The sequence below is a fragment of the Triturus cristatus genome, chromosome 9, assembly GCF_964204655.1.
Source record: "Triturus cristatus chromosome 9, aTriCri1.1, whole genome shotgun sequence".
NCBI lineage: Eukaryota > Metazoa > Chordata > Amphibia > Caudata > Salamandridae > Triturus > Triturus cristatus.
Window position 1 is genome coordinate 53,451,126 of NC_140592.1, and position 18,745 is coordinate 53,469,870.

Here is an 18,745-nt window from a genome sequence, read left to right on the forward strand (position 1 = left end):
GCACAATTTTCCTCTGTGCAATGCCAGCTGCATTTGGGAGCATGGGTGCCGCATGAAGAATGAGAAGCGGTAGATGGCGATGAGGAAATATGAGGCCTTTTAGAGGAATGTTTGCCCAGGATGAGAAGAGAATATTCAGCTTCTGAGTATCACTCCTTTGCACAATAAATACTGGGAAAATGCTTGCCTGTGTTCTCTTATATAGTATGTGAAGGCGTGCTGGTCTGGACATTCCAAAAAAGGATGGTCAAATAAGATTCAAGGCAACTCGCAATCGCGGACCTCAAACCTCATGGCGCATGCGCAAAGCCAAGCAGGAACTCCCTCAACCAACACAGAGCAAAAAATTGATGGTGGCACCCCTCACACCAAGAAAAGCAGAGACAATAGCCATCCTTCCGAGAAATGGATGCCCCTCAATCTTTTCTCAGGCATGCTGCTCCTACAGAGGAGGCTCGCACCCCACAGGCCTAGCAAAGAAAAATATGTGGCGCCTCAACTCAGCCCAAGCTCAGCAGGACCTCACACATCCTCGCAGCAGTCACACAGGAAACAAATACAGGAGAAACCAGGATTGCCAGCCCCCTTTCTGGCACCCAGGTGGTTGGGAGGGGGGCTAGCAGGTACGGATCCTCCTGCTTGTTCCTGTCATGATGTAACATTACCTCACTTTGTACTGACGGACAATATGGACTAAGGGTAATGAAGATTAAATTAAATACGCAGGGCATTACAGAGTGGATAACTGCTGCTCAAGATTTCTTTTCACTTAAAACAAAGCACTTATCTGCCTGATGGTTCTCTTAGCCAGAGCCAGGTGCCACCCCCCCCCCCCCCCCCTCTTGGGTCAATTAAGGCCCCCTCAAAGAGAAGACCTCTGTAATCGGAATATATAAAGTAAATAAAACTTTCAAAACTTGAATGCCAGTTCCCTCATGACTTGGTGCATGTGAAAGGTTCTCCCTGCCACCTATTTGTCCTAAAAAACAAATTAGTGGATTTTGGAACCAAGACAAAAAGAATGTAGATTTTACTTTGGCTCACTGAAAACACAATATTTCATTGCAAAACCCCATTCATACAGTCTATAAGCAGAGAATACAAGTTTTACCACGGAGGATTCCGTGCACCAGGATGGAGTTTTTGCAATTGCAGAAACTTCATCCTTTAAGAGAAATATATCCACTGCCATGAATTAAACTAACTTCGACTGGCATGCAGTTCCTGGGTTAGAGGCATGTCAAAGAAGTCAAGAAAGTGGCGATATTATGTTATCATGAGTTCGCAGGCCCTGATGAAGCTGCAGCTATCATTAACGAAGTGAAATGTGTTGCCCAGCCATAGAAACTAGGTCAAACACATGACAAAGCGTTTTTAGCCACATGGCAGGTGAGACACAGAATGCATGACTATTGACCACTTGTGACACATTCTTAAACTTTCCTTTTGTCAGGTTACTACTGTCTTGCAAATGGGAGGACCGACTGGACAGGTGGACTAGCATACAAAGAAATAGAGACAATGACGAGTTGGAGGATTGTCAGAGTCCCCCCCTCTTACTACCACACACCCAAGCCTACCTATTAGGACTACACTGAGGCACTGAATGCAGTGAGAGAAGTCTCCTTTTACAATAAGATGAGTATGTTCTTCTTAGACATTACACGCTGCCTGTAGGTTAGGGTCTAAATCTTTATAACAGATTAGAACTCTCTCTACGCTGAAGATATAGAGGGATTCCACTGATAAAATACGCTGTGTTTGCACTATATGAATGGGGGTTTGCAATTAGAGGTTGTATTTGGGTGGAGGGAGCCCTATTCTTTTCCCCATTAGCTCCTATGTATTGCTAAAAACGAAAACATAATTAAACTACAAAGAAATTCAGCTAGAGGGTGAGCAATGCTAAGATGTTTTCTCTAAAACAGCCCAACATTTTAAGAAGGCAAGAGTATGGCCGGCCATATGTAGCGTTGTACCGTGAATCTAGGATCCCCTTAGCTCAATGAGACTCATCAACCGCTAACCAATACAGCTATGATTTTAGCCGCACAGAAAAATATTACATAATTACCCGGAGTTTACAAATTTGCGGAACTCCCATTAGTAAAACAAACAAGGGGAAAATTCTCCAGAGTTAAATAAATGACGCAATATGTGCATTAACCTATAATTACTCGGGTAAAATGGCTGATGCTGTATTTTTAGTACCTTTCAAAGGTAACAGCAAATTGGCAAATGCTGGCATTACAAAAAGGACAGGGGCCCTCAAACGGGCACAGTAGGGGTATAGGGCACAAAACGAAACCAGCAAAGAACATATGTCTGAAAAATGTATAACAAGCACATGAGTGGAGGAAACTGGTCAAGGGCAATAAATTATTCCCATTCCAGTGTTTTTAATTTCCTCGCATTAGTACACTCATCATTGGCCCAAAGGAGGGAACCCCCTCTGAAGACAGACGGTTGTCACAGCGAGGGATTCTGTTCCTGACAGCAGCATTGAGAAGCATGGGCATGCCCTGGGCAGCTTGAGGGTCAGTACTTCGCTTTTTGCAGACAACGAACACGAGCCGGCTACTTAATTCACCACGAAAGGAGACGAAAAAGGCTCGGGCACAATGAAATGCCAGTAAGAATGGTAGTCTGTTCCTTTTTCTAACCACGAATAATGGGGGAGTGTGTCACAGAAGTCTCAGATTACAGCGCAGCTCCCTGAACACAAGCGCCTCTGAGCGCTGCCACATCAGCGCTACAAAACACAGCCGGCACTATGTGCGCTCTCACAAATGCGGGGCTTAAACTAAATTGGAGCTGCTGTTCAATATTCATGAGCAGCTTCACTTGCTAGGAGGCAGAATGGCGTAACGAGCAGAAAAGTGGATGTCATGAATCGACGTCAGCAGTGACCTGTTATTTACACGTGATGCTACCCGCCTCCCGCGATACCTGCTCTCAAGGTGCCTCTCATATTTAAAGACTATCCCTACCCAATGGAGCTCGCAACAGCCGTCACTTTTAAAGCAGGACTGGCAGGCTCCGAGTCACACTTCAGCGTCCTCCGTGGGACGCTTCTCCACGGCCCCGAAAGTAAATCTGTTCGTCTTAATTAAGTGAAGGTTCGCTCCTATATGTTCAACTTACCCTCGAACAAACCGTGGAAAACAGAAACACCAGGAACTATGCACACTTCTGCAGGAACCTCCTGTACACGCGTGGCGCAACCTTAAAAACAACTTCCGGGTCGCAAGGAAGGTCAGCCCCCAGCATGCCCGGTTCTGTAGTCCTCACAGTTTTATGTTACTACTGCATCACTTTGTAGCCAGCAGATCATGTTGACCCTATATCTGGTTACAATGGCGGCCGCTGGAACGTACTACTAACACACGAATATCTTCTAATAACTACTCTTAGTGGAATATGGTTCACAGAGCACTGACCAGTTTGATGTGTTGTGTTACAAGTTCATTTGGGGGGATCCAGGGGCAGGCAGCATCTGACCTAAGCTGGCTGCCTGCCTGATTAGCAAATGAGGGCCAGGAATACACAACGTCCATTTCACTGCTGAACCTTTTGGGGGCTCACTCCACATCTGGACCCCACAGCCTAGGAAAAGAGCCCCTGTACAGAGAGGAGCGTTATCAGGCATGCCCCCCAATTTCTCAGGCTTCCAACTGCCCTTGGGAATAACAAAGCGCAGTACGTTTTTGTCCCAGGGCCTCGCCCTAAGGACTCTTGGGGTATTTGCATGAAGCCCCTATGGGTGCTTTCTTGTGGTTGATTTTTGCATCAAAATGCTTTGGATCGCCATGTACTTCCACCAAGCCTCAGGAGAGGCAAATGCCTGCACTGAGGCCTCCCACCATTACCTGCATCGTTAGATGACCTGAGTTGAATTTTTTATTTTTTTCCAACAATATTGTATTACATTTCCAAACTCCGAAACACTCAAACATTGAGCTTACCAAACCTCTGTAGCTAGACATGAGTGAGCTTAGCACACATTTACACAAACAAGGAAAGACCAAAGAAGGAAGAGAACCTTTCTCTGTTTGGCCGCGCCGCTCTTTATAAGATGTTAGCTCTTCCCCGCTTCCTGTATATACTTCAGACCTGCCCATACAGGGTTCCCGATTCATATTTCAATAATATCGAGAGTGAGATCCGGACTCTGCTGTGGGATGGGAAGGCGCCCCGTATTGCTTTGACTAAACTTACCAAGGGTTGGTACGACGGAGGGATAGCGCTCCCGGATATGCGTCTTTATTATTGGTCCTCGCAGCTGGTGGTGGTGAACCACTGGTTGTACCGCCCCCGACAGACCCAGCCTTTCTTTTTGACAGTTATCAAATTGGGCGTGCGGGCTACTTTGGGCCCTCTACTCGAAGGCCGGGAAAGGCCGCTCTCTGGGCCCTACGACCCTCACGGTGAATGTCTGGCGTCGAGCAAATCGGAGACTTGGCTGGCTTGATGTGTTGACCACGGCTACCCCACTATGGTTGGCCCAAAGGCTGGGCACCCTCTACAACCAACCCAGCTTTGACAGATGGGAAACTATTGGCATCTTGAACTAAGCCCAAGATGGCGACTGGTGAGGAGCTCAAGGTATGAGCTCCGCCGGCTGGGGATCAAAACGTAACAAAATATCCCTGTTTAGTCCGCACTTGGCCCGACATTGCAACGCATTGTAAACCAGGAATTAGGGAATCCAGTAATATAACATAGAAACTGCGGTAAGGGGTAGCAATAGCCACATTCAGAAACTCACTGGAGATGATCTACATGATTCCTGGCAGCTTGAACTGAGTCTGCGACGATGACGACCTGTCGTTTGACCGCTCGCCCACATCACTTAAATGCTGATCGAGGGTCCCCAGGAGAACTCTGCGGCAGGAGACGGATTGATTGAACTCAGCGCATCGGCGCCCTGACCACGGGAGGACGACCCGACCTAGGGCTAGGCTCATGCACATCATCAGAGTCATCGCTACATAGCCCAAGACCCAGGAGGCGACGACCCAACCCGCGCCCAGGCTCTTACACGTGACCATTGGGGATTGAATGTCCCATTGAAAGCACCACTGCAGGGGGCGAGCCTTCGGGCTGGGATCGCACACATTGACGTAGGCATCGAAGCTGGGTTCAAGACCCCAGTGGCTGATGACCCGAACGGAGCCCTATTTCCCCCACATCACCGGAGGTAACCGAAGGTCCCGGGGAGACCTCTGGTGCAGGATGTGAGCCACATGAACACATCAGTGGCGGGCATTAAAGAGCAGAGAATGACGACCCGCCCACCAGCCAGCTTCTTCCAAGGCGTTTGAGGTAGCTCTGTAACCCCAGAGAGATCATTCATTGTGAAATCTAAAATCGGCTAAATCCGATCTTACAAAATAGCGGATTTCGTCCACTACTTACACAGAGGTTAATAAAGGCTCTTTAATGACCCTACTTATTCCCTTAAATGTCTGATCCTCGTCACCTCGACTGGACTCACCTTCGTTTAGGTATTTACACCTCTTTTTGCCAGCTCCTGATTGTTAAGATATTGTGGGCTGAAATATGCCTGTACCTAAAATGGTGGCTCCATAAGTAATGTGAGAAACATTTTACTGGACTTGATGTGAAGCGCACGGCATGTGAGGTTATATGCAAGCGTTATGGAGGCAGTGCATTCACCCTTTGAGGAGAGCTCAATTAAGGGGACAACTACAGCTTCCCAATGTCTTGCAAGCTGATCAGTGCCTGACTTTAAAATGGCGGCGGTATGAAGACATCATAATCACCTTTTCCTCTCTAGTTATATCGAGCATTGTTATCCAGGCCTGCAAACAGGGATCTTGTTGCAGTGCCTGCATTTTATGAGGGGCGTTCCATTACACAACCGATTTTGTTTTTTTGCTTTGGTTATCCTCTATCAAGCCCACAACGTTTGCCAAAGCCCTCGGTCCCGACTGTCTGACTTTAAATTGGCGTCGGTCGGGTGCTCTCAGGCATTGTCTTATTTGTAAACAGTGATCCTGTTGCAGTGCCGGCATTTCAGGAGGAGCGCACCATTACACAACCTATTTCATCACTATGGTGATCCTTTGTCAAACCCACAACAGATGCAGGATCCTTGGGACCCCAAAGCCAGTCCCTAAGTTAACATCAATCGGGGGCCTTCAGTCTTAGGTGTACAGCTTTGGGCCCAGGTAGCAGAGTTAGCCTCCTTCTGCTCCCCGTCTGCCCCAACCTAGACGGGCCACCCATTCCTCCGTCTGCCGTCCAGTGCCAGTCTACAGAGCAGAGACAAACTATAAGATGCTATGTCGGCAGTGAACTAGGAGGCCCCAGTCACTGGCACTGCACAGCAAGATCTCGGCGCCTCTCAACGTGCCCTCTCACCTTTCCATAGTGAGGCCCAGGATTGATGCCGCATTCTCTCACCTCCTTATACTCCTAATTGAGCTCCCATCCCCACTAGGACTCTTTCTCACAATGGAGATAAGTCCCGACCCCACTGTTACCAATGCATTCATCATCAACTATCCAACTAACCTCTCCAAAAATGCGGCAAAAAAATTAAAACATCGCATTCTCAAAGCTAGACCCGAAACCTTAATCTCAGACCCCTACTTCTGTACAAAAAAGGCTCTCTTGTTAATGACCTCATCTTCTATACCAGAAAACAGGCTTGCTGGCAATCTGTGTTCTACTCCATGCTTTGAATAACAGGTTCAAAGAAAACACCTCATGGTCTCAAACTCACAAAATCTCCCTCGTCCACCCTCAAAGCCACCATCACTATCACCCTCTACAATAATGGTATCATCTTAATCCAAGCCTCTATCAATCTAGCCAAGATGGCCACTATTTACCCCACACTCAGAAAAGCGGTGAACACCAACTCAACAGGCCCGACTCATCCACTACACCTTCGCTGGACCTAACCAGTACTCCCACTTTAACAGCTGAGAGTACCCCTCTCTCTCTAAACCCCTCACCTCCTTTAGTTGATCCCACAGCCTCCATGTCCCTGGTTAGATTATATTAACCCACTAGAACACCTCCCAATCCAGTTGGCGGACCTATGGGCCCAATCCCCTCGTCGACCGTCAGTCTGATTCAGGATGACTCTCGAGCTGAGAGGCTCCCTCACGCCCTACCGTCTTTTGTATTAACAGAAGATGCCCCTTCCTTCATCCCTTTAACTTTGCCTCCTGCTAGGCTGGAGACTGGGCAACGGTCCTCCTTGGTTCCTGATCAACCAAACCCACTCTCCCAGCCAATCACTTGTCTGATACAAGGTGACTCTCGAACTGAGAGACTCCCCACGCCCTCTCATCCTTACTCCAGACAGGCAATTCCCCCTCCTTCATTTCTACAACCACCTCACCCGACAGGCTTGAGACCTGGTATATGTCCTCCTCAGATCCTGAACAGTCAAACCCTTCCTACCCTCATTTGACCACCCCGGACATACAGGCAACTAGCCCGTCTGTCCTTACACATTTCCCTGCCCCTCTTTTCAAGATTTCAGAATCATTACAGATTCGCAATGACCACCTCCCCCCCCCCCCCCCCCCCCCCGGGATCTTAGTAGTACCACCTTAGGCCTCTCTGGCTCTCCTCGTGGATTCACCCCTCTAACTGATCCCCCTACACATCCAGTAACCCTCAACCAACCTTTAGACCTAGTGGCGCGCCTTGATGATCTATCTCTCCAGCTGCACCTTCTTACTGCCGAACTTCAGGTCTTGAAAGCCCTGACAATCGAACATCTCCCCCCGATCAGCTCTCTCCTCTCCCCCTGAAATTTGCCCGTAGGCCCCTCTAGTGTGATATCCCGCCCTGTCCAATATCCTCTCCTCCCCACATCTAATACCTTATCTCTCCCTAACACAGACTCCCGGCCTAGAAGGACGAAGACCGATCTTGCATATAAAGACATCAAGGCTACTTTCCTTTTACTCCCTTAACTTAGTCACCAACAAGACCCCTCTCGGTCGAATTCAAGCCATTCACCCTAACCTGAACAGAGAACCCCTACCCAACCTCAGAGTTATAAATAACGACAACCTCAAAAGAGTGAACATCACACAGACGCCTCCCTCACACCCACAGGGACGTCTCAAATGCACACTTTTCAATTGCAGATTAGCCAATAAACACGCCTCGGATATCTTCGACCTCATTCAATACCAGGAGATAGACATCATCATCCTTACCGAAACTTGGTTGAATTCTGCCTCCTCTCTTATCCTAGACCTCCTAGTGCCTCCTCCCCATGACATAATTCGTCTCGACAGAGTGAAAAAGCAGGGCGGTGGTCTAGCTTGTATTCATCGGAGCACTCTCTCGTTCTCTCACTCCGAGACCTCTGCGCCCTCCTCCAGTGAATACCTCTGTCTTAACATTTTAAGTAACCACATCCCGATATGCAAACTACATACTTTCTATCATCCCCGGGGGACAATCTCTCCTTCATCGAACAATTACTGGAAATCATCTCCGGTAATGCCGATTCCGCAGTTCCCCAAATCTTCCTCAGTGACTTCAACCCTCATTGGTCTAATCCCAATGACCAAGCTGTTACATGCCTGAAATCCTTCTTAGATGATCACGAGCTGACCCAATATTGTGACAGGCCAACGCATAATAAAGGAGAAATCCTGGATCTCATCATCTCCAAAGGAAACACAATATCACTGGATAACATCTCCCCTTGCGACTGTTCGGACCATCACATCATCATCTTTTACATTAACCGGGTGGTGTCAGCGAGAAGCCTCAATCGAAAAAGCTAAAGGTATAGAAAAGGGACCTTAGACATATCAATACAGCGGAACTAGCAACCCAATGTAAACTTGCCCTTTCCGCCCAAGTTGTCAAGCCAGAGGACGGTTCACTTACTTGCTGACTTTTACAACACTACTATCTCAAGTATCATAGACTCCATTGCACCAATCCAACAAAAAAATGCATCAACAAAAATATCCACACCATGGTTTAATGACAACCTAAACTCCGAACGACCTAAGGGCAACTGAACGATCTTGGAAATCCAATCCTTCCTCTGATCAACTAAAAGTCCTCAGAACAGTAAGAAGCACCTGTAACAAACAAATTAAGAGCGCCAAGACCGACTACCTCAGGTCTCAACTCAACCAAGCCTCTAATCGTCCCCCAAAAACTTTTTGAAATTGTTAAATAACAATCATGTGACGCACCCACTCTCTTGCGACGCTTTGGCTACATTTTTCTCTGAGAAATCGAGACTCATCAATATCGAACTGGAATCTAAAAAGGCCGCATTACCATCGTATTGGCCTGCGCACCCTCCATCCCCCTCTGAACAGCCCATACCAGCTAGTCTGAGCACCAAAAATAAAGTCTCTTTGGACACCTGCACCCCTTTTAGCGAAAGAGACATTAACAAAATTCTTCAGAATATTAACCCATCGAATCGCTTTAATGACCCTCTACAACCCGCCGTCTTCAAGGAAATAAAAGAAGTCATCACTCTGGACAAATATTGTCAATGCTTCACTATCTCAAGGTATGAACCCTGACTGCCTAAAAGCGGCTCAGGTTTCCCCTATTTTAAAAAAACCTAATGCTGATAGTGCAGACTTCAACAACTTACGCCCTATCTCCAACATCACTACTCTGGCCAAACTCCTTGAAAAATGTGTCTAATCCCAACTTTATGCTCACATTGAAAACTTCCAACTCCTAGACCATCACAAATCTGGTTTTCGGAGCGGACACAGCACTGAATCGTCTCTCATTCATGTTTTCGATGACATTTTAAAAATGCTCGACCACAATGAATCCTGCCTCCTGATCCTCCTTGACCTTTCCTCTGCATTTGACACTGTAAATCACGACAACCTATTATCAGTTCTGGAACACAGGATGGGCTTCTCTGGTCTAGTGCTGCAATGGTTCTCGTCCTTCCTCCACCACAGATCTCAAAGAATAAAGGTGAACCACTCCCTATCCAAGCCCACGCCTGTATCCATGGGTGTCCCACAAGGGTCCGCCTTATCCCCCATACTATTCAACCTATTCCTGGAACCACTTGCAAATGCACTAAACTCAATGAACATTCTCTTCCACATGTACGCAGACGACACGCAACTTTACCTGAAAATCTCCTCCCCTGACAATCTCACATCACTCAACACTACCCTCATGAACACTCAAAACTGGCTAACGGAGAACCACCTCCTACTCAACACTTCTAAAACTGAATTCTTGCTCATTTCTCCTCTGAATCATGCCCCTAAGGTAGACCTCTGGTTGAACCATCTCACTGCCTTCAACTGCCCCCGTCATTATTGATTCAGCCAAATCGCTCGGAATCACCCTGGACAAACACTTACATTTTAAGAACCACATTAGTAAGGTTTGTATGGGTGCGAATCACCAGATGAGACTACTCAGGAATCTCAAACCTTTCCTCCCACAAGCTCACTTAAAGCAGGTGGTTCAAGCGCTGGTTTTGCCGAGGCTAGACTAGGGCAGTGCTACACTATCTGGCCTCCGAAATATACCTTGGCACACCTTAACGCTGTATTGAATGCGGCGGCCAGACTGACCACGGGCACAAAAAGATCTGTGCACATTTCCCCAGTCCTAAAATCTCTAAATTGGCTGCCTTTTGAAGCAAGAATACAGCTAAAGATCGCCTGCCTGATGCACAAAGCTCTCCATTTCAAAACCCCCAAGTGCCTATGCCAAAAGCTAGAACTATCTGGAGGTGGTAGACCCTCAAGAAGTGCTAACACCTTCCTTCTTAAACCACAGATATTTCGCAAAAAGAGAACTCATCAAAGAGCTTTCACCGGCTCCGCTCCACGGATCTGGAACTCTCTCCCTCCTGAAATTCGCAGGCTCACCACCACGGTTGCCTTCAAAATAGAAGTAAAACGGTTCCTTATGTGCAAGTTCTTAACCTAATTAGGCTCTTATCATTTGCTTGAAGATACTGGACTTATACCCTCATCTTTTGTACTTGTTTTATATCCCCTGACCTAATCTTTTCTTCCGTTCCGAGTCCCACTATATATAGTGCTCCAGGAGGAGAAAAGTGCTAAATCACGGCCCCCAGAAAGCCAGAGAAGCGCTCGCTGTGATCCAACCGGGACGGAGGTGCAGAGTGAGTCGGAGGACCCATCCAGTATCCCGTCATCAGTTGGGGAGTACCAGCTACGTTCAAGGCTTATATCAGGTACGAGAAGAGGAGCACCAAGTGCCTGCTTAAAGTGTGTTAGCATTTACGCTTATATTCGCTTGGCAGGTATAACATCCAGTATTATATTCCCACATCATGTCCAACGAAGCGCTGTGAGAGACGGAAGCAGCTTCTGAAGCGCTTTTTGAGAACCTGCCTACAGTTTCCAATCTAACAAGATGTGCAGAAATGAATGTTGGCGCAAGTAACGACAACTACAAAACAAAACTTAAACACTAGAAAAATTAATGCGAACAGAAATCACCAAATTGTGGGAGGCCAAGTCACTACAAAAGTATTAAGATGCAGGGTGCGTCCCAAGCGGCTTAAGAATCATGCTGGTGCCGAGTTTAGAAAATCCCAACCCAGACATGCTGAAGGAATGGGCGATCAGCAACCTAGATGCATCCATGTGACTAGTAATAATTCTGATTAAATATGCAGAAATCGATCGGGTAAAAACACAAAAAGAAATAAAACTGATTAACCAAGAGCTTGATCAAATGGAACAAAAAGATGAGATCACCAAGGGCAAAGAAGAAATTGACACACGCCTCAAAAAGCATGAGGACACTATAAAAGTGCGAAAAATTTTCACGTTTCCCCGGGACAAGCAAGACTACGCATGTGGCCAAATCTTCATTTTTGCTCGAAAATATGACACCATAAGGAAACAGAGACTTAACAACCAATTCAACAAGCACAAGTCCAACCAACAACCAACGTAGAGGGAGCAGAATCAACCTCAATGTCGGACCTAAGCTCACTAGCGGAGTCAGGCACTGACTCAGAAGATGGAGGGAGATGGCGTGGAAGAAAGGATGCTTGCAAGTCTGACATCGGTCTGGGGGACGAGATGAATTTTTTAGTCTTCGACCGGAGACAAACCCTGTGGCCGAGACTTCCAAAGAAACAAGGCGCCGAACGAAACGCAGGCTGCGCAAAAGAAGGAAATGCAGAAAGACCGAAATCAAACACCAGGAGATGAGGAAACTGGAGGCGCAAGTAAGCGCGAACACCAAAACCATCGTCAACCTGAGCACCATCAATCTGACTGAGGCAGAAAAACAACTTCTCTCGCTGGGCCTCACTTTCTGCCCCGAGAGCAGTTTCAACTACAGCAGCACTCGCCTTGATGTATTTAAGTTTATCAGAAAATTAAAACTTTTGAAATTCTTTAAACTGAAACAAAATAATCGGACTGATCAAGAGATTGTATCTGGTAACACACCAATGAATGTTTCCCTTTCAGTCTCGGACTTTGCAGTCATCCGCACAATGACTGAACTAGGTACTCCCGACGCCCCTGTAAGCACACAACAACTTTGCCACAATGAAGGAATTACAATCCATACAAGAATACCTAGTCCTTTCAGGCCGCCCTCTGTATTTACGCCTGTGATGCCCAAAGATGCCATTGATGTATACAATTATGTAATTATTGATGAACTGAAAGCTCTTCCCCTAGAAACAGCTAGGAAATCGTCCAGACTCAACAAACAAAACATTAAATATCAGAGACTCATGACTAAACTTCAAAATGATAATGAAGTAATCATCAACAAGTCAGATAAAGGGGGAAATATTATGCTCTGGCCAAAACAGATGTATCTTGAGGAGGCCAACAGACATCTTTTGGACAGAGGCGGCTACAAAATCACAAATCACAAAGAGGTAGCCGTCACCAACAAAGAATTAAGGAAGCTTCTAAATGATTATAGAACGCAAGGACTACTGAGTAAGGATGAAACTGCTATCCTTAGCACAGAATCACCTGTCTTGCCCTTCCTCTATTTCCTTCCCAAGGTGCATAAAAACTCCTTCCCGATTCCAGGGCGACCGATCATATCTGCACGAAAAAGTATGTGTGAAAACATATCAAAGTATGTGGACTTTTTTCTCCAAGATCTTGTCTCTAGCCAGCCTTCCTACATCAAAGATACTAGTGACTTTCTGTATAAAATCAAAGACATCCCATGGCATAATGACTATCTTTTAATTTCACTAGATATCACTTCTTTGTATACTAGCATTCACCACAATGATGGGTTGGACGCCTGCAAACACTTCCTAGACAAAAAGCCTATACATTGCCACAACCACAATGCAATGCTCCTCAAGCTCATTCATTGGTGCCTCACACACAACTACTTCTTGTTCAACAAAACGGTATAACAGCAGCTCAGGGGAGTAGCCATGGGGGCCTGTTTCTCACCCAGCTATGCATGTCTCTATGTAGGTTGGTGGGAGGAACAGGTCCTCAAGGGAGAACACATCACAGCTTGGCAGGACAACATCATCACTTGGCTAAGGTACATCGATGACGTGTTTTTAGCCTGGAAAGGCAGTACTGAGAGTGCAAACACGTTTATCACACAGATTAACAACAACACCTTGAATCTTGAATTCAATGCTAACATTAGCCACACATTTATCGAATTTCTAGATGTTACCCTATACATAGCCAACGGTGCGTTGCACTCCAAACTTCACAGAAAGCCCACAGCTGGCAACTCAGTCTTGCACACCTCCAGTTTTCATCCCAGGCATTTAATAACAAGCATCCCGTATGGAAAAATGCTCAGAATAAGGAGGATTTGTAGCTCATCCACTGATTTGTCGATATGTCGAAAGGAGGCAGCCAATAGATTCAGAACACAAGGATACTCCTTAGCTAACATCAACAAAGCTATGAAGAGAGTTAACGCACAACCCTGTGAAGCTCTCCTCACAGGGCATCCGTCCACAGTAGGCACCCCCGAACCAGATAACAGCAGTATCCTCACTAGCGAGAATACACAGACAGTCAGCACAAGACTGATTATCACCCATAACACTGAAGTGAGGGCTATCAGATCAGTTATCAACAGAAACTGGGGCATCATCAGATCCGACCCAACTTTGGGCCCACTAGTTGCTCCTTACCCAGACATCACATATAAACGTGCCAGATCTATGCATGACGCCCTCGTCAAAAATAGTCCTGAAATCAAGACCACAGCAAACTGGCTTTCTGACAGAAAGGGATTTTTTAAATGCAATAGTTGTAGGGCCTGTAAATTTGGAAAAAACATCACACAACTCGATTCCACCTTCAGGAAAACACCTCTCATCATTAAACAACACCTTACATGCAGAACAGAATATGCCATTTACATTTTGGAATGTGACTGTGGGCTTCGCTACATAGGGAGTACCAAGTTAGCTGTACACATGCGCATCCTACAACACCTAAGAGCCATCGTGAATAGTGACCCCACATACCCGGTGGCGAGACACTCTAAGGAAACACATCATAACAACCTGGAACACTTGAGGTACTCAGTGATCGACTGCATCCCTACACTCAGAAGAGGTGGCAATAGGGAAAAACTGCTACGACAAACAGAAAGCAAATACATTCTGCAATTCAACACTAAGGCACCGGCAGGCCTCAACACCAGTGAGGACCTCTATCACTTTCTGTAAATACCTCAGCTGTATGTGTTTACCTGTAGCTCTGTTTTCCAATTATGTTACATTCATGGTAACTTCCACTAACTGCCTTGTATGTATTTTATGATTGTTTGAGCATTTTTTCATGCTCAACCCTACGCTCCGGATTGAAGCAGTTAGTATTTTTTTGTTTGTTGTTGTTTACTTGCACTGTACATATGTATTAAATGCAACACACGCACGTCTTTGTCACCACATCCTATAGTCAGTCTGACTAGATCAACACTTAATGGTTATTAGGGTTCTTTTTGACTTGCATGCACATGTTACCTGTAACATGGCATACATACTTGTTTTTAAACCACAATTTTCTCGAATTGGAGGAGATTTTTAACTTTGGTTTCAATACCACCACGTTACTCACTGTGCACTTGCTAACGCACATCTCCTCCTTTCTCCCTTAAGGACTTTTTGTCGACCCCTCTCACCATGTGTGTCCCCACTTTGAGCCTTAATCGCAGTAGCTGCTTACCTTTGTCCGATTCAAAGCTGGTTTGTGGACATCATGCATCTAGCTCGATGCATCGTAGCACACAACATAGGGGCAGTGGCGGTTGGTGTACTTTTAAAGTAGTAGGGCGTAAACTGTCACACCAAACTGTAATAAGTGTACAAGATCAAACCTCTCCATGTTATCAGTCATTGAAGCGGACTGACAGACTCCAGTGATTAACTAGAGGGCCACAGCCACGAACAAACACTGCCACATGTCCAATATAACACCTGACACAACACGATAATGTGTGAAATCCTGAGAATAATAGCCTGAGGACAATATGGGTAAAACGGGCAAAGCAGAGTTTGGAAAGCACAGGAAACAGCAGTAAATGTGGAAACTCAGCATGTAACCACAGTCAAAGAGAGCTATGTGATCACAGCACTATAATACACCCAAACCAGAGAATGAGAATCAGTGGAACAAACCACTACCATATAGTACACTTTGGTATCATATTAGAGTATGTACAATGCGCCAATTAGCATATGAGCACAATACCTATGTTTTCCAAATTCCCCGACTAATCATTGCACTGGTGCGCTTTAAATCCATACATTGCCTTTTTAATTCTATGAAAGTTAATCCCTGCGGTCACCTATGGTCAGTAACATAATTTAGGATACTATAAATGTGGACGGTATTTCTATTACCTAGCATAATTTTTATAATCACAATACTTCAAATTTCTTAGCTCAACATGCTAAAGTCACTGCTGCATAAATCCTTGTCAACCTAAATAACACAAAGTTAACAACCAAAAAAATGAACTTTTCCCCAGTGTCGTTAGCATACCTCTTCAGTGCCACTGACGCTGAATAGTGCCCATGCTAACGTTATTTAAAATCGATTTATAATGGTCACCACTAGATCAAAATGTCAGGCAAAATTGTATCTCGCAATTCATCTTTTACTGTCACTTTCTCGCTTTTAGTTTTGCAGCAAATGTAAACAGCTGCTCCAATGTGAAGGTACTGATGCTAAGGTGCTGCCAATGAGTCAGTCTCGGAAACATGGCCTATCACTGTGTGCTTTCAAACTAATGCCACGCAGAATTCGGGAGAAATGCTACACAACGGTACGCATTTTATTTACCTCAGAAAAAATGAGGGTGTCCGTCAGAATTTGAACTAGTGACAACGTAATCAAACGCAGATTCCTTCGCTGGAAGTACTTAGTCCACTGCACCACCACAATATTTTTCTTATTTAAAAAACAAGCTGCCCGTTACTGAGTCACGGCCAGCATTACGGGCAGGGTGTAATTTGAAATTGGGTCATCGCGCTGCGCGGGGGGGGGGGGGGGGGATGGAGGCGGAAGGGGTTTAATGGGGAAAAAAATAAAAAATAAAACTTACTGTCCCGCGCCATCTTCTGGATGGGTCCCGACGTCCAGTCCTGACTCCTGGTTTTTCTAATTCCGGGCCCACCGGCTGCTGCTCTCCTCGCGTCATCAGGTAAGGCAGCCTCCCTCCCCTTCCTCCTCCAATCACAACTGGTGAGGCGACTCTGAGAGCGCCCCACCCAGACCATTTTCTCTATGTAGGCTGCTGCATGCAGCAGCCTACATAGAGAAAATGGGAGAGTGGGCGGTCCTGCTCGAGGGCAGGGGGGAGTGGCTTGCCCACTGTCACGCATACTGACTGTTTGGTCAGCCCCAGGGCCGACCTAACAGTCAGTATGCACAACAGTGGGCAGGCCACTCCCCCCCTGCCTTCGAGCAGGACCGCCCACCCCCAGCCAGGCACTTCTTCTTTCTCGTAGTGCGAGAAGCAGAAACATAAATGGTAGTTATTACCATTTATGTTTCTGCCTTCTCGCACTGCGAGAAAGCACTGGGGGGCGCCCAAACGCCCCAATGGAGGAGCCGCCACTGCATAGGGGCTCTCACACCAGACAGCTTTCCTTAGACAATCGCACATCTATGGCGCACATATCTTTTTGACCCCGATTTCCTTCTTTTAGACTCGTAGCTAAGTCTTTCATTTACTGATTTACTGGCGGGGTTATCCAAGGGCCCCTGTTGCTCAGACTCACGAGCACAAGAATAGGCATGCCACACGCCAGCATGGGATAGAAGATTTTTTCCTTCATCGTATCATTTTTCACTAGCGCCTGTCAGATGGTATTATCTTTCTGTGAAGTTAACGAGCAAGGATACAAGTTTAGGTGTTCTGTTTTCGAAATATGCATTTCGTTTTTAATTCACTCGTCGCTATTTGATGTTGTCAGTATCTTGGCAAAGTCTGTTTTCTCTGTTTGTTTGCCCTACCATGTCATTTGACACATGCTTTCTCTCTTGTAATAAAATTTCATGCATGACTTTTGGCGTAAGATGTAGTAAAATGCCTATTCACTGCAATGGACATAGTAAGCAGACTACTGCATCCAATCACACTCACCTGTATATATTCTGCACATGTCCTCAAAGAGCGCTATGTGATCAAGGCTGCATGTTCGGCAGCCGAAACTCGTCATGTTGGACCTTTTCCTGATGTGTGAATAAACTATCATCCTTTTTCACACCAGCTTCCGGAGTCTGTGCCCGTGTGTTACGCCTGTTATGTCTGTCGTGGCATTGGGATTTCTTCGTGATATATATAATTTCTTTTTTTCTTCAACTATTGTATTGCTGTGTTGCACCCTTTGTAACTGTTTCCTTTGATATGTATATGATGCCTGCCTAACCCTGACCATCCTTAATTGTGAAGTGCTCTGATTACCTTCGGGATCATGTTCGCGCTATATAAAACTTTATAAAATACATCTCGACAATAGGTCACCTATGGAAAAAGGGTAAAATACTGAACTTCACAGACCTAGAAAAGGAATATCAACTCGCACAGGGAGAGGTCTTTCTCTATCTCCAGAGCCGACATGCTCTCACGACAGCCCTCCATGGGGCCAAGGAACTACCAGAATCGTCTCCCCTCGAGGACCGTCTCCTCTCTGAACCTCTGCCAAAAAAAGCAGTGTCGCTTACATACACGAAGCTCTGTAATAACTTGCCGGACCTGTTTCAATCCCTCAGACATAAATGGCAAAAGGATCTGGGCAGCTCGAGGACGAGGGCTGGCAGTCAGCGATGATGTCCCCTAGGGAAGCGACTATCCCTCACAGACTCCACCTTGTCCAATTGAAGGTCCTACATAGAGCTTACATTACAGGTCTCACCCTTGCAAAGATCAGAAGGCGACAAGACTCCCTATGTCTCCGTCACTGCAAAGGGGAGGCAACCTTCTATCACATCATATGGGACTGCCCACATATTCAGGCCCTATGGGAGAGGGCCACACAGCTCATGCAACAAGCACTGCACATGGACATCACTTTGCACCACAGCTTGGGCTCCTCAACATTTGGGAGGCGACTGACCTCACCGAGATCGAGCAGCAGTGGGTTGCCCTGGGATACACATTGGTAAAACGGAACACAGTTACCAAATCGGGGGCAGCGGGCACTCCAACTTCCGGAACTTGGGCGAGAGACCTAGATAAATGCATGATTGCAAAAAAAGAGGTTTTTAAGTCTAGA

The 18,745-nt window shown here is 46.2% G+C and overlaps 1 protein-coding gene across 3 annotated transcripts in view; it reads right to left on the reverse strand.

Annotated features, from left to right (window-relative positions):
• LOC146797384 (uncharacterized) overlaps positions 1 to 16,667 on the reverse strand; it is a 39,235-nt gene extending 22,568 nt beyond the window's left edge. For 2 of the 3 annotated variants that reach the window (XM_085624383.1, XM_085624382.1), the window contains exon 1: positions 3,145 to 3,277. The gene's annotated coding sequence lies outside the window, so the exon portion shown is untranslated. Of the gene's footprint in view, positions 1 to 3,144; positions 3,278 to 16,569 lie in introns of those variants that run through there. The other variant, XM_085624384.1, reaches the window with a different exon arrangement.
• Positions 16,668 to 18,745: the final 2,078 nt, after the last annotated feature.